Below are 15,000 nucleotides of genomic sequence, written 5' to 3'. Positions count from 1 at the left end.
GTAATTAATTGATTTTAATTGTCTCTGAAGAGAACGGTAAATAATGAAGATTCGGTATGTTATAATTAAAACAACCGTTTGTCTTTTTACCCTTCGAAACAGCTGTCAGACTAAGGAGGAAAAAAAATATAATAACATGTCTTAAAAAATAATAAAAACAAAAATTGTGTACTACTAAATAAAAGGTGTTGTTTTCTGATTATATAAATTATATTGCTCTGAATTCTCATCGAGCTAAACCGAGGTTAATATTGGTACAATTATCAATAAAATACCATTTAAAAGGTATTAAAATTGATTGTTAAAAAAATACATATATATATATATATATATATATATATATATATATATATATATATATATATATATATATATATATATTGACCGCTTTTTTTTTCAACATACACCTCCAAACCCCCGGGCAACGCCGGGCCGAAATGGCAGTATATATATATATATATATATATATATATATATATATATATATATATATATATATATACACTGGCATTTCGGCCCGGCGTTGCCCGGGGGTTTGGAGGTGTATGTTGAAAAAAAAAAAGCGGTCAATTCTTTTAATGTTGACCTCTATTATGACCCCATAACATTTATTGTTTTGGGCTCAAATCAAGTTATTAAGTTAGATCCATGCCCAAGGAACCTATATCTAAAATTTCAAGTGTTTAGACTCAAAATTCTCGGAGGAGTTTGGTAGAGTTTTCAAAGGTCAAATCGTTGAACTTTGACCCCTTAACAGACAAATTCCTGGCCGAAAACCGATCACATCGATTTTCCCAAATTTTAGTACCCTGTATATCAAATTTCGAGTCTGTAGACTGAATATTGACAGTGTTAATGCGTAAGAAAATGTACACAGACAGACAGACAGACACATTCACTTTTTTTAGATATCTAGATAGATAGATAGATTAAACAAAAATACATACGCATACATAAATATATATGGAAACAATTTGGTGTTTACTATAACTTTTTACGTAAATATTATGCAAGTATAAATCATGTAGAATATCTGCATGAATATAATTACACGTAATAGTTAACTAAAGATGATCATCACATAAGAAAAGTGAAGAAAACTAATGGGGAATTAATTAAAATGAATGTTTAAAAGAATATGCAAATTAGCTAGATTTTTTGCTAGTGAATGCAATTCCTTAACACATATATATAACAAAGTTGTATTTTCTTTTTAAATAAATAGAATATAGGGGTTTTAATATGAATATCAATACACACAAAAGAAAAACGAATTTATAGATAGATATATATATTTAAATTTCTTTCCATTTTAAAACATTATTTTATATTACTCTAACAGCATTACTCCAAACAAGTATAATTGTAAAATACATAATTCATAAAAAAATATCACTCATAAAAATATTACTCATAAAAATATTACTCATAAAAAATATTACTCATAAAAATATTACTCATAAAAAATATTACTCATAAGAATATTACTCCTAAAAATGTTACTCATAAGAATATTACTAATAAAAAATATTACTCATAAAAATATTACTCATAAAAATATTACTCATAAAAAATATTACTCATAAAAAATATTACTCATGAAAATATTACTCATAAGAATATAACTCATAAAAATATTACTCATAAAAATATAACTCATAAAAATATTACTCATAAAAATATTACTCATAAAAATATTACTCATAAAAATATTACTCATAAAAATATTACTCATAAAAATATTACTCATAAAAATATTACTCCTAAAAATATTACTCATAAAAAATATTACTCATAAAAAATATTACTCATAAAAATATTACTCATAAAAAATATTACTCATAAAAAATATTACTCATACAAAATATTACTCATAAGAATATTACTCATAAAAATATTATTCATCAAAATATTATAAATAAAAATATTACTAATGAAAATACTACTTATAAATATATTACTCACAAAAAATATTACTCATAAAAATATTACTCATAAAAAATATTACTCATAAAAATATTACTCATAAAAATATTACTCATAAAAATATTACTCCTAAAAATATTACTCATAAAAAATATTACTCATAAAAATATTACTCATAAAATATTACTCATAAAAATATTACTCATAAAAATATTACTCATAAAAATATAACTCATAAAAAATATTACTCATAAAAATATTACTCATAAAAAATATTGCTCATAAAAATATTACTCATAAAAATATTACTCAAAACAATATTAGTAATAAAAATATAACTTATAAAAATATTACTCATAAAAAATATTACTCCTAAAAATATTACTCCTAAAAAATATTACTCATAAAAATATTACTCATAAAAATATTACCCATAAAAATATTACTCATAAAAAATATTACTCATAAAAATATTACTCATAAAATATGACTCACAAAATATGACTCATAAAAAATATGACTCATAAAAATATTACTCATAAAAATATTACTCATAAATATATTACTCATAAAAATATTACTCATAAAAATATTACTCATAAAAATATTACTCATAAAAAATATTACTCATAAAATATTACTCATAAAAATATTACTCATAAAAATATAACTCATAAAAATATTACTCATAACAATGTTACCTAAAAAAAATATTACTCATAAAAATATTACTCATAAAAATATTACTCATAAAAAATATTACTTATAAAAATATTACTCATAAATATTACTCATAAAAAATATTACTCATAAAAATATTACTCATAAAAAATATTACTCATAAAATATTACTCATAAAAATATTACTCATAAAAATATTACTCATAAAAAATATTACTCATAAAAATATTACTCATAAAAAATATTACTCATAAGCATATTACTCCTAAAAATGTTACTCATAAGAATATTACTAATAAAAAATATTACTCATAAAAATATTACTCATAAAAAATATTACTCATAAAAAATATTACTCATAAAAAGTATTACTCATAAAAAATATTACTCATGAAAATATTACTCATAAGAATATAACTCATAAAAATATTACTCATAAAAATATAACTCATAAAAATATTACTCATAAAAATATAACTCATAAAAATATTACTCATAAAAATATTACTCATAAAAATATTACTCCTAAAAATATTACTCATAAAAAATATTACTCATAAAAAATATTACTCATAAAAATTATTACTCATAAAAAATATTACTCATAAAAAATATTACTCATAAAAATATTACATCAAAAATATTACTCATGAAAATATTACTCATAAAAAATATAATTCATAAAAATATTACTCATAAAAATATTACTCATAAAAATATTACTCATAAAAATCTTACCCATAAAATATTACTCATAAAAATATTACTCATAAAAATATTACTCATAAAAATATTACTCGTAAAAATATTACTCATAAAAAATATTACTCAACAAAATCTTACCCATAAAAATATTACTCATAAAAATATTACTTATAAAAATATTACTCATAAAAATATTACTCATAAAAAATATTACTCATAAAAATATTACTCATAAAAATATTACTCATAAAAATATTACTCATAAAAAATATTACTCATAAAAATATTACTCATAAAATATTACTCATAAAAATATTACTCATAAAAATATTACTCATAAAAATATAACTCATAAAAAATATTACTCATAAAAATATTACTCATAAAAAATATTGCTCATAAAAATATTACTCATAAAAATATTACTCAAAACAATATTAGTAATAAAAATATAACTTATAAAAATATTACTCATAAAAAATATTACTCCTAAAAATATTACTCCTAAAAAATATTACTCATAAAAATATTTTTCATAAAAATATTACTCATAAAAAATATTACTCATAAAAATTTTACTTATAAAAATATTACTCATAAAAAATATTACTCCTAAAATATTACTCCTAAAAATATTACTCATAAAATATTACTCATAAAAATATTACACATAAAAAATATTAATCATAAAAATATTACTCATAAAAAATATTACTCATAAAAAATATTACTCATAAAAATATTACTCATAAAAATATTACTCATAAAATATTACTCATAAAAAATATTACTCATAAAAATATTACTCATAAAAATATTACTCGTAAAAATATTACTCGTAAAAATATTACTCGTAAAAATATTACTCGTAAAATATATTACTCATAAAAAATATTACTCATAAAAATATTACTCATAAAAATATTACTCATAAAAATATTACTCATAAAAATATTACTCATAAAAATATTACTCATAAAAAATATTACTCATAAAAATATTATTCATAAAAATATTACTCATAAAAATATTACTCATAAAAAATATTACTCATAAAAATATTACTCATAAAAATATTACTCATAAAAATATTACTCCTAAAAATATTACTCATGAAAATATTACTCATAAAAATATTACTCATAAAAATATTACCCATAAAAATATTACTCATAAAATATTACTCATAAAAATATTACTCATAAAAATATTACTCATAAAATATTACTCATAAAAATATTACTCATAAAAATATTACTCATAAAAATATTACTCATAAAAATATTACTCATAAAAATATTACTCATAAAAATATTACTCATAAAATATTACTCATAAAAATATTACTCATAAAAATATTACTCATAAAAATATTACTCATAAAATATTACTCATAAAAATATTACTCATAAAAATATTACTCATAAAAATATTACTCATAAAAATATTACCCATAAAAATATTACTCATAAAAATATTACTCATAAAAATATTACTCATAAAAATATTACTCCTAAAAATATTACTCATGAAAATATTACTCATAAAAATATTACTCATAAAAATATTACCCATAAAAATATTACTCATAAAATATTACTCATAAAAATATTACTCATAAAAATATTACTCATAAACATATTCTAGAAATATTTATTCTAAAAATATTAACCTACTAGCTGTACCCTGCCACACGTTGCTGTGGCTAAATTTGGTGTGATGGAAAATTCTAATAAAAAGAGAAAATGCATGTTTCTTATATTCTTAGTACAGCAATCCACTCTAAAAAAAAAAGAAAAAATGAAAAAATGGTACTCTTGCAGAATTGGATCCTGATCCTCAGGATTACCGTCAATCATTGCCTGGGCTCGACCAACAATCAGTGGATAAAGCTAACGTTGAAACGCTAAATGTTTTTTTTTGTATACAAAAATGTGAGTTAGTAATTAATATTTGAGTGATGGGGGGGGAGGGGTTACTATACACAGATTCGAAAAAGTTGTCCAAAAACAAATGAAAGCAAAGGTAAGTTATATTTCTACCTAACTGGATAATTGTTTAGCGTTTTTTATGTAAGGTAAAATGTTTAATCGGCTGGAAAAACAGAAATGGTTGCAAACTGTTGAATACGTTAAGTTTGCGAAATTAAGTTGAAAACTAAAAACTATACAATACAGTGTCAAAAACCCACCGAATATGTTACCATGACATAGGCTGACATAATCGGTGGGTTTGTGACAGTATTTTGTATAGTTTTTTAGTTTTAACTTACTTTCTCAAACTTAACATAATCAACAGTGTCCGTCACCATTTGTATCTTTCAAATACACCGATAAACACTGTTTTTCGAGCTGACTAAACGTTACATTAGATGAAAAGGGTTTGTATTAACAGATACAAAGAAGTTGTCAAAAATGAATATATAACAAATAAATGTTATCAAAGGCAAGAAAAGTAAATGTTCTACCTAACTGGATAAGATTGTAGTGTTTTTATGTAATGTATAATGTTTAATCAGTTCAAAAACATGCAGTGTTTATCGGTATATTTGAAAAATACAAATGGCGGCAGACTGTATCGAACACGTTAAGTTTGGGGAAATTTTGGGAAAATGAGTTTAAACTAAAAAACTATACAAAATACTGTTAGGAACTCACTCAATATATGTTACTGTGATGTAGGCTGACATATAATCAGTGGTTTTAAATTTTGATCGATACAGGTAACGACTTTTAAGCGTCCCTTTTAGTGATTACCTGGTTTGAGGATATTATACAACTCAATGGCAAATCTGCCCCAAAAATCCGGTATTATTTTACTTTAAGGCCCGTCTCATGTTCGTATATAACGAAATATTTTATTGTAGATTTCAGTGTACTAAAAACGAATCTGCAAACCGTTTTTTTAAATTTTTTTTTTTTTTTTATTCAATTTTCACCCCAAACAAGGCACAGTGCCACTTTGAAGCAGGGGGCTACTATTAGGGAATTAATTAGCGGGGTCATTATGAAGGGAGAAGAGTAGAAAGATGTTTGTTAACATTACACTTGAACTTCTGCATATCATTGCAGTTGGGAAAGCAGAATCCCGGAAGGGAGTTCCAAAGACCCGCAGTTCTGGGGAAGAAACTATTGGAGTAAAAGGCTTTCTTGCACCTAGGGATCTCTACTGTAAAGGGATGAGACTTAGTAGCTTGTCGGGTTTGTCGGGGGTAGTTACGTCGGGGAGGTACAAGTGTTTGCAGTTCGTCAGAGCATTCACGATTAAAGTATTTGTAGAACAGGCAGAGGGATGCAACATCTCGTTGATGGGACAGAGGTTGAAGCCTAGATGACAGTTCAGGACCTATCAGGTTGGCGACTCTTTTTTGAACCCTGTCCAGAAGCGAGAGACAAGCAGCAGATGCACCAGCCCAGATGTGACAACAGTACTCCATACATGGGCGAATGGTTGCCTTATAGAGGTATAGGATACTGGCAGGCGTAAGTAGTTTTCTAGCACGGTAGAGGGAGCCAACCTTCCTTGCAGCAGCCTTGGCAATGCTCTTAATGTATCTATTCCAGTTCATATTCCCTGTAAAAGTTAGGCCGAGGAGTCTAAAAGAAGTACTTTCAGGCAATGTGTTTTTGGCCATTGCTATTGGTGGTAGAGGAGGTTTCTTGTAGTTATTGAAGGAAACAAGCTTAGTCTTAGCAGCATTGAATGTGACCAACCATTTTTGTCCCCATTCCACTACGGATTGGAGGTCATCCTCTAGTGTTTCTGCCATTTCCTTGGATATGTGTTCATTTGTTTTCCCCTCGTATCTGTTATAGAGAGTGGTGTCATCGGCAAATATACCCATCTCCGAAACAATATTATCAGGGAGGTCGTTTATGAATATCAGGAATAATAGAGGTCCAAGGATAGACCCCTGAGGTACTCCCGCATTTATGTAATATTGTTTGGATGTATGTCCGTCGAGGACAACTTTGATTTTTCTATTACTTAAGAAGGATTTAATTACATTATGAATTCTTCCAGTGATTCCATATGATCTAATTTTCCTTAGAAGACCATTGTGCCATACCCTGTCAAAAGCCTTAGATATATCAAGGGCCACCGCTCTACCCTCCCCTGTTTTATCCAATGAACGGTATATACGTTCAGAAACTACAGTTAAGATATCTGCTGTTGAACGGGCTTGCCTGAATCCATATTGTTTGTCAGTCAGGAGTTTAGCAGCTGTTAGGTGCTGGACTAGGGCTTGATTAACTAAGGACTCAAATATTTTGGCGAAAAGTGGGAGGAGGCTAATGGGGCGATAATTTAGTGGGTCAGTTCTTTCACCAGAATTCTTGAAGACTGGTACCACAGAGGCGGTTTTCCAGCAGTCGGGAAAACAAGATTCGTTAAGGCATTTATTGTAAAGTTTGGACAGAACTGGAGCAACCTCGGCAGAGCATTTTTTTAATAGCACAGCCGGGATGAGATCTGGTCCACATGCTTTTGAGGCGTCTAGGTTTTTTATAGTAGCATGTACCTGAGAAGGGGTGATTTTCAAGTCGTCAAGTGTGGCGTCTGTTCGCAGAGGAAAATCAGGGAGTGAGTGGTGTACCGAGTTCAGTGTGGAGTTTGAGGCAAACCGACTGGCAAGCAGATTAGCCTTGTCAGTTGCCATGCAAGCAACCTCATGATTGTTTGTTAGTGGGGGAATAATTGACTGTCCATTATTAACTACGCTGTTGTAGATTTTCCAAAAATCCCGGGTTCCTAATTTCTGTGCTTCGATGCGCTTTCTGGTGGTTTCAGAGTAATCTGTCTTAGCTGTGTCTATCACTCTCTTACAATTATTTCTAGCTTCTATAAACTTCTGTTTATTTGAGCTGGACTTATGTCGGTTGAATTTGCGGAACGCATGCTGCCTTTGACAAATGGCAGCTGCACAAGCAGAAGTAAACCATTGGGGAGAGTGGGGCTTGCTATAGTATTTCCGTGCGGGAACATGTGCTTCAATAGCAGTTTTGAACCATTCAGTTGTCTCATTTGCACACTGTTCCGCTGGAAGAGTAAAGATATTTTGCCATGGGGCATCTCTGATGAGATCCCTGATGGCTTCCCAATCAGCCTTTTTGTAATACCTCGTTGTTTTGAGAAGTGGGTCTTCAGTTTTAGGGCGAGAATTTAGGCTGATTTCTACCATTATCACAGCGTGATCAGCATTCCCGAGTGGGCTGTGGGCATTTGTTGTACAGTCATTGGGAACCGTTGTCAGAAAGAGATCTAGAAGTGAGGCATGTTGATCGTGCTGGTCTGGGAAACATGTCGGAAATGTAACCAATTGAGATAGGGAATGAGATATAGAGAAGCTATGAGTTGCGCTACCAGCTACGTCTGTGTGATTTGAGAATCCTAGCCAGTTACTGTGGTGGACATTGAAGTCACCAAATACATGTATTTGTGCGCTAGTATCGAGGGAGAGTGCTATATCTATGCTGTCTGAGACTTCGTTTATTAGGGTACAGTCTTGGTTTGAGGGAGAGCGGTAGAGAAAATACAAGTAGCTAATATTGTGTTGTATATTTAGTCTGAAGCACATAAAGGCCTGGCCCTCTGATTCTAGTTTTATTTCTCTAGTTAGGGGGAGGGTGTTTCGAATATAGACTCCAAGTCCATGCATATGTCTGTCCGAGTCCTTACGGTAGAGTGGGAAATAACCAGGCATGTTAAAGTGGTTAGAGGGAATGGAGGAGTGAAGGTTAGTTTCACTTAATGCTAAGATATCCGGGGTGTTTACAAGGAGAAATGACTCAACATCATCTAAGTTAGTTCTAAGCCCGCGGATATTAGTAAATGCAAGCCTCAAGGGAGGAGGCAGGTTGGTTTTCTTTGAGTTTTGTCCTGGTTTAAACGTAACTTTTGCTTGAGCTGTCATTTCATTTTATTTTATTTAAAAGTTTCAGTTAGGGTGGATGAGTGAGGGGGTGCTGGACAAGTAGTTGTGCAGAATACCAGACATGCGATACAAGTAGACCATCAGCTGTCCTCACCCACAGGATTGTGGCCTCAGGAAAGCCCACTGGGGATGAGTGCAGGGTCCCTTTCCATGCGCGACATGGCACTACAAACATCCCGATATTTTACAACTGTTGATGGAGCAGCCGCTCTAAGCGCTACCAAAGAGTTAGGGCTCCTGTACTATCAGTCGGAAACAGCAGCCAGGAACTGTCAATCCGGTACCCTCAATCCATTAGGCAAAGCCAACCCAGTCCAACTGCACCGACATATATGGCACTGAAGCACTCCACTGTGTCCAGTTTAGGGGGATGGGATGTGGCGGGAGCGGGGAAAAGCGGCGTTCATTGCCCTAGTCAGGAAACAAGGTCAACCACTGGGTGATTCAGACGAGTCCCTGTGATAGTACCTCTACACCTGGCCAATAGGCAAAGAAGGAGTATGAAAGCCGGGCGATAGACATGAGTCTATCTCCTCCTTAAGCAGTTTAGGTTTGCCAACCGGTGATTTGTTTGAGTCACCAGCTCTAGGAAGGTTGTCGTCCAGGACTGAAGAGGCCTCCCTCCCCTAGGTTTAGTTTCAGAGTTTTCCTTCTCCTAGACGGATGACCTGGGAAGACCTACGGGTTCATCAGCTCCGAGGGGGTTCGCCCCGCGCCTGGGTCCTAATCCAGGTATTTCTGCGACCCCACATGGGTAGTTAATATTTATTGGTTATTTAGGTTAATATCTCCTGGAAAAATCGGGCATTTAGGTTAGCTTCTACAGAAAATTTTCACTCCCCAAGCGTGGTTAAAAAAGGGCATTATTATGCTTTTCATTTTCATTTTTACTGGGAGAGGGTATAGGTAAAAATTCATGCAGTGGAAGCAGCTAAATTAGCTACAGTATTGGATCGAGAGAGACGAGTTAATGTATGGTTAGATATAGTTTTGTAAGTTTAGCAATGTATGGTTAGATATGGTTTAGTAGGTTTAGGAATGTACGGTTAGATATGGTTTAGTAGGTTTAGGATTAGGATAAAGTGTTAGAGTATGATTTACTTGCTATTAGAAATTCTGATTTGGTGCCCAAACCGGACATTTAGTAAGACTGAAAGATAAGATATGCTCAGTATAGATACAAGAGAACATTTGATATGGAGTACAGTTATACCTGATTGATATATGTTATTGCATATTCTGTAAGTATAGTTAAAGTATAGATGGATGGATAAGTAGTATTGTATACCAATGCATGGAATTTTAGACAATTTGAGTAATTTGAGTAAGTTGCCTTTAGACTACAACGAAGGAGAATGACTTCGCCTTTCTCTTAATATCCGGAAGTTTTTATTTCAATGAGTACCGGTTTAGTTTGTGTAATAATTATTGCAATACTATCTCTTAATAAAGAGATATTAATGGTTACTGTTCATTATAGATTACTTTAAGTCAATGTATAGGACTATGGCTAGTAAGTATTTACTTAGAAGCTTGGTTATGGGTTAGGAGTTATAATCAGGAGCATGCCTAGGAAATTTTAGGTGTTAATGGGTATCGATTTACGAGTTTGTTAGGGTCAAGGGCGGAGAGCAAAGACCCCTCTAAGTTACGTGAGACGGATTAGGTTTAGTGGCAACTTAGGAAATAGAGCAGTTTTGATTTGTTAGTGATCAGGAGAAAGAGAATTTAAGTAAAAAATAACAAGGTTTGTCATGCAAAACAGACAAGGCAGTCATCTTGGAGGTAAAGTATCTATAGGAGGTACTTAGTATACAAGCAGCAGTATTTTGCAGTTTTGAGAGGAATTTTAGGTACAATAGTTTCATGGCTTATTGTACAAGTCCATAGTCAAGGTGAGGGACGAAGCACTTCTAAAATTTAAACTGGGTTTATCTAATTTTAAAAGTAGTTGACTAGAGTATTATTAGGTGTTCTACTTAGCTTAGGGATAGAATAAAGATTTAAGGTAATATTCAGGGTGATATAAGCAATTTCATGAGGATTAGATATATGATCACTGGATGTTGAACTGCTCAGGAGGATTCTTGTATCAATTAAGAAGGATGTCTTGGTGATATAAGATTTGAGAAATTAAGAGTCTGGGGATACAGAGAGTTTTGAGCTGATGAGGATTCAGTATAGGCGATTGTATATAGGTAGCAAAGGTAGTTTAGTTTAGTACGCACGTATTGTACATATTAAGTATACTGCTTCAGTTCTATCCTCTATCGCAAAGGAAAATCCGTTTGTATTTCGGTTGGCAATTTTGTCAAGAGAGGAAATTTAAAAACAGCTTATCTAATTGTTGATGATATCAGTTTATAGACAATAGTACAGACTGATAAATTGTTGTGTAAGGCATAAGATCCCCTCATCTTTAGATGAGATGATGGATCAAGAGCATAAGTTCGGAGCAGGGATCCGGAAAGGAAATGGCAGTGTACAAGGAAGGGGGGGGGGGTAACTGATGTCTTATTAGCATTTTATTTTATTCTAAAAAAAAAAAAAAAAAATTGCCTTTCGATGGCTGATTATATTAAGTATCGTACTTAAATAAAGTTTTCATATCCTCTAAATAAATCAGCATAATTTCTTTTCTTTTTTTTTTTACCGAATTTGTCTTTACTATAGCATTGACTTACTTAAGTGAGATGGGATTGTAAAACTGCGAAATGGTCTACTTAAGTGGAGAAAAATATCAGTTACAATATGCCTGGAAATGTAAAGAATATTTGTTTTAATTTCATGCGAAACAGTTAAGGATTTTACTTAGCTTTGGTTTTTTTTTCTTGAACACTCGAGACTAAAACACAGGGCGGTCGTTTCCCTTGGCCCCGCACGGTCAAATGGCATTTGTGGTACCAAGATGTTATCTATTCAAATAGGGAGTGGGTAGGCTAATTTAGGGGGAGGGGGGTCACTTAGTGAAAAGTTTTCCATTTGGCGGCGCGACAGTATTTCTTTGCTTGTGTATCGTTTTCAGAGATATTAATGTTAACAATTGAATGGGCGTTTCAAAAAAACAAATATGATGGAAATAAAATAATAGCATATATAACGTAAAATAATAGCATATATAACGTACAAAAAGAAAGTTTTCATAATATGAAGAAATTACTTTTTCAAAAAGTGGGTGATCACTTTTCAATTTAAATTTAACTTTGAATGAGCACCCACTTTCTGGCCACTTGAGAGAGGGGCATTTTTCTGTGTGTGTGTGGGGGGGGCCGACTCCCCGCCCCTCCAACCAATTTAAGCAGGTAATTTTAAAGGATTTTCCAAGGGTAGACAGAAAGCCCCCATCCCAAAAATCGTGGCCACAAAGTGGGTGATCATTTTATGTTAAATTATTATGGAAACAAAACACCCTCTCCTCCCCATGTTAAGAATGGCTTTTTAAATAATAACGTTATTATTTCAGCACGGATCAATAAGTACACGAGTACCCAATTTCTTTAATAATGAAAAAGCATTCATATTTTAGAATAGATGCAAAACTCCCTCCCCATGTTAAGAATAGCTTTCTAAATAACGGTATTATTTCAGCACGGTACCTTCTCTGCATAAGTACCATCTTTTGTTTATTAAGTTGTTAGGTGAAAGTATAGAATAGTAACAAAACGTCCTCCCCATGTTAAGAATGGCTTTCTAAATAACGTTATTATGCTATTATTATATTATAATAACGTTATTATTTAAAAAGCCATTCTTAACATGGGGAGGGGAGAGTGTATTTTAACCTTACAATTGAATAAAAAAACATAATAAAACTGTAATTAAACCTGGAAATACGATTTAAAAAATAGCGCAGACAAAAAAAAACTGTACTTTACAAACCAATCTTATATCGAAAAACAACAAAAAAAAAACTAAAAAAGCAAGCGACAAACTTTTATTTTAGCCTTATATAATAAAGAAAAAATGTGTAAATTAAAAAATTTTGAAGATAAACAAATGAATTATGTTTTTTTTTTTACTTATCGAGAAAATGAAATCTTTCGTCAATTCGTGGCTGTGAAATGAATCGAACCAGAAGTTCAGTTTTATCAATAGAACAGATTCGCACTAACGGTTAAAAAATATATTTATTTTATTTAATATTTTAATAATTCGCGAGGTAAATTTATTTTAATAACATAAAAACATGCCTCGACTCTGAAGATGGGTTGTCTGAAAATTTCAAATAAATTGGTAACGTAGAAATATGGTTTTATTCATTTATAACGGACAAAATTTACATTTTTATATATATACTAGCTGTACCCTGCCATGCGTTGCTGTGGCTTAAATTGGCGCAATGGAAAATGTTCCAAAATGAGAAAAAGCATGTTTCTTATAGGTTTAATTTTCCATTTTGCATGGGTACATAGTTTTTGTTGTTCAATTTTCTTAGCTGATATAGAGATTTTCCGGTTTGGTGACTCTTGAATACGTAATATAAATTGTCCATGTGAAAAAAACAGTCAGTGTGTAACTGTAAGGCCCACAATTGTAAAGATTGTTCCCTGTGCTTTGTTGATGGTTATTGCAAATGACAATAAAATTGGAAAGTTCAATTTCCTAAAGTGTAATGCTGTATCCGGTGGAATCAAAGGAATGCATGGAATGAAGATATATTCATCTGTGAAAGGTCCTGTTAAGATTGTTGTTTCTATGATATTGTTTGTTAATTTTTTTACTGCAAGCTATGTGCCATTGCAAAGCTTGGATTGGTTTATATTTCACAACATGATAATTAGTACACCAAATTTCAGTTGCAATACATGCGGTGGCATCCCTGGCAAATATAGCTGTTGGATAATTAACCACTTTATCTGCTTTCACAACAGTGTCGATGGATTTGTATTTGACTACCTCACTTAGAATTTTACATTGAATAATAGTGTTAAGTTCATGGGCATCTTTGTATTGACCTGCAAGAATAGCTCATTCACCCAGTTCAATGGAATTCTTATAATTTGAATATCTGCAAAAACCTTTTAAACTCACTATTCTTTTGATGAAATAAAATTACAGAAATTACAGAAGTTAAAAGTCAAAGAATTTTGCCCTTAACTCTGATCAGCTGGCACTTTTTCGTATCCAATTTCCCACAAGTGATGCAAAAGTTTTTGTGCGGATCAAACAGTCGGCAACTGGACATGCATATTTTGAGTTAAGTTTAATGTCTTCACATGGAACAAAAAAGTAGAGTATTTGAGGCAAACATTTATTTCATCTGCTGGTGTTGATTGAAGAATAACAGGTAACATTTTTTTTTTTTTTTTTTTTTTTTACAAAGGCATCACCACATTATCAAGGCCCAGAGGCCACTCAAGGATAAGGGTTAAAGAGTGTACAGTAGAAATTGGTCAATATAGTAATCATTAGTAATGAAAATTTGGTAAATTTAATAACTTATATGGAACGGTTCATCAAGAACTTATTTACTTTAGACTTGAACACAACCATATTGTAGTCAGCCGGAAAGCAGGAAAACGGAAGACAATTCCACAGGCGTGCAGTTCTAAGAAAGAAGCTTTGTTCATGGAATCTACGTTTAGGTTTAGGCACAGATAAAGAGTGGGGGAAATTATTGATAGTGTTTACAGCTAGACGAGTGTTTCTTGTGAAAGTTTGGCGAGGGGGGACCAAAGACATTAGTCTGAAATCTCCTGCAAGCAATATTACTGCATTCCCAAATGGTCTGACATTGCCACGCAAATCTTGCA

The 15,000-nt window shown here is 31.1% G+C and overlaps 1 protein-coding gene across 4 annotated transcripts in view; it reads left to right on the top strand.

Annotated features, from left to right (window-relative positions):
- The window catches only part of LOC145270910 (uncharacterized), a 69,410-nt gene that overhangs the window by 1,019 nt on the left and 53,391 nt on the right, over positions 1-15,000 (top strand). The gene's annotated exons all lie outside the window — the stretch shown is intronic.

Source organism: Euprymna scolopes, chromosome 46, assembly GCF_053919585.1.
Source record: "Euprymna scolopes isolate OS-2025 chromosome 46, ASM5391958v1, whole genome shotgun sequence".
NCBI lineage: Eukaryota > Metazoa > Mollusca > Cephalopoda > Sepiida > Sepiolidae > Euprymna > Euprymna scolopes.
The sequence above is the reverse complement of the archived record's forward strand: the minus strand, read 5'-3'. Positions and strand labels throughout refer to the sequence as shown.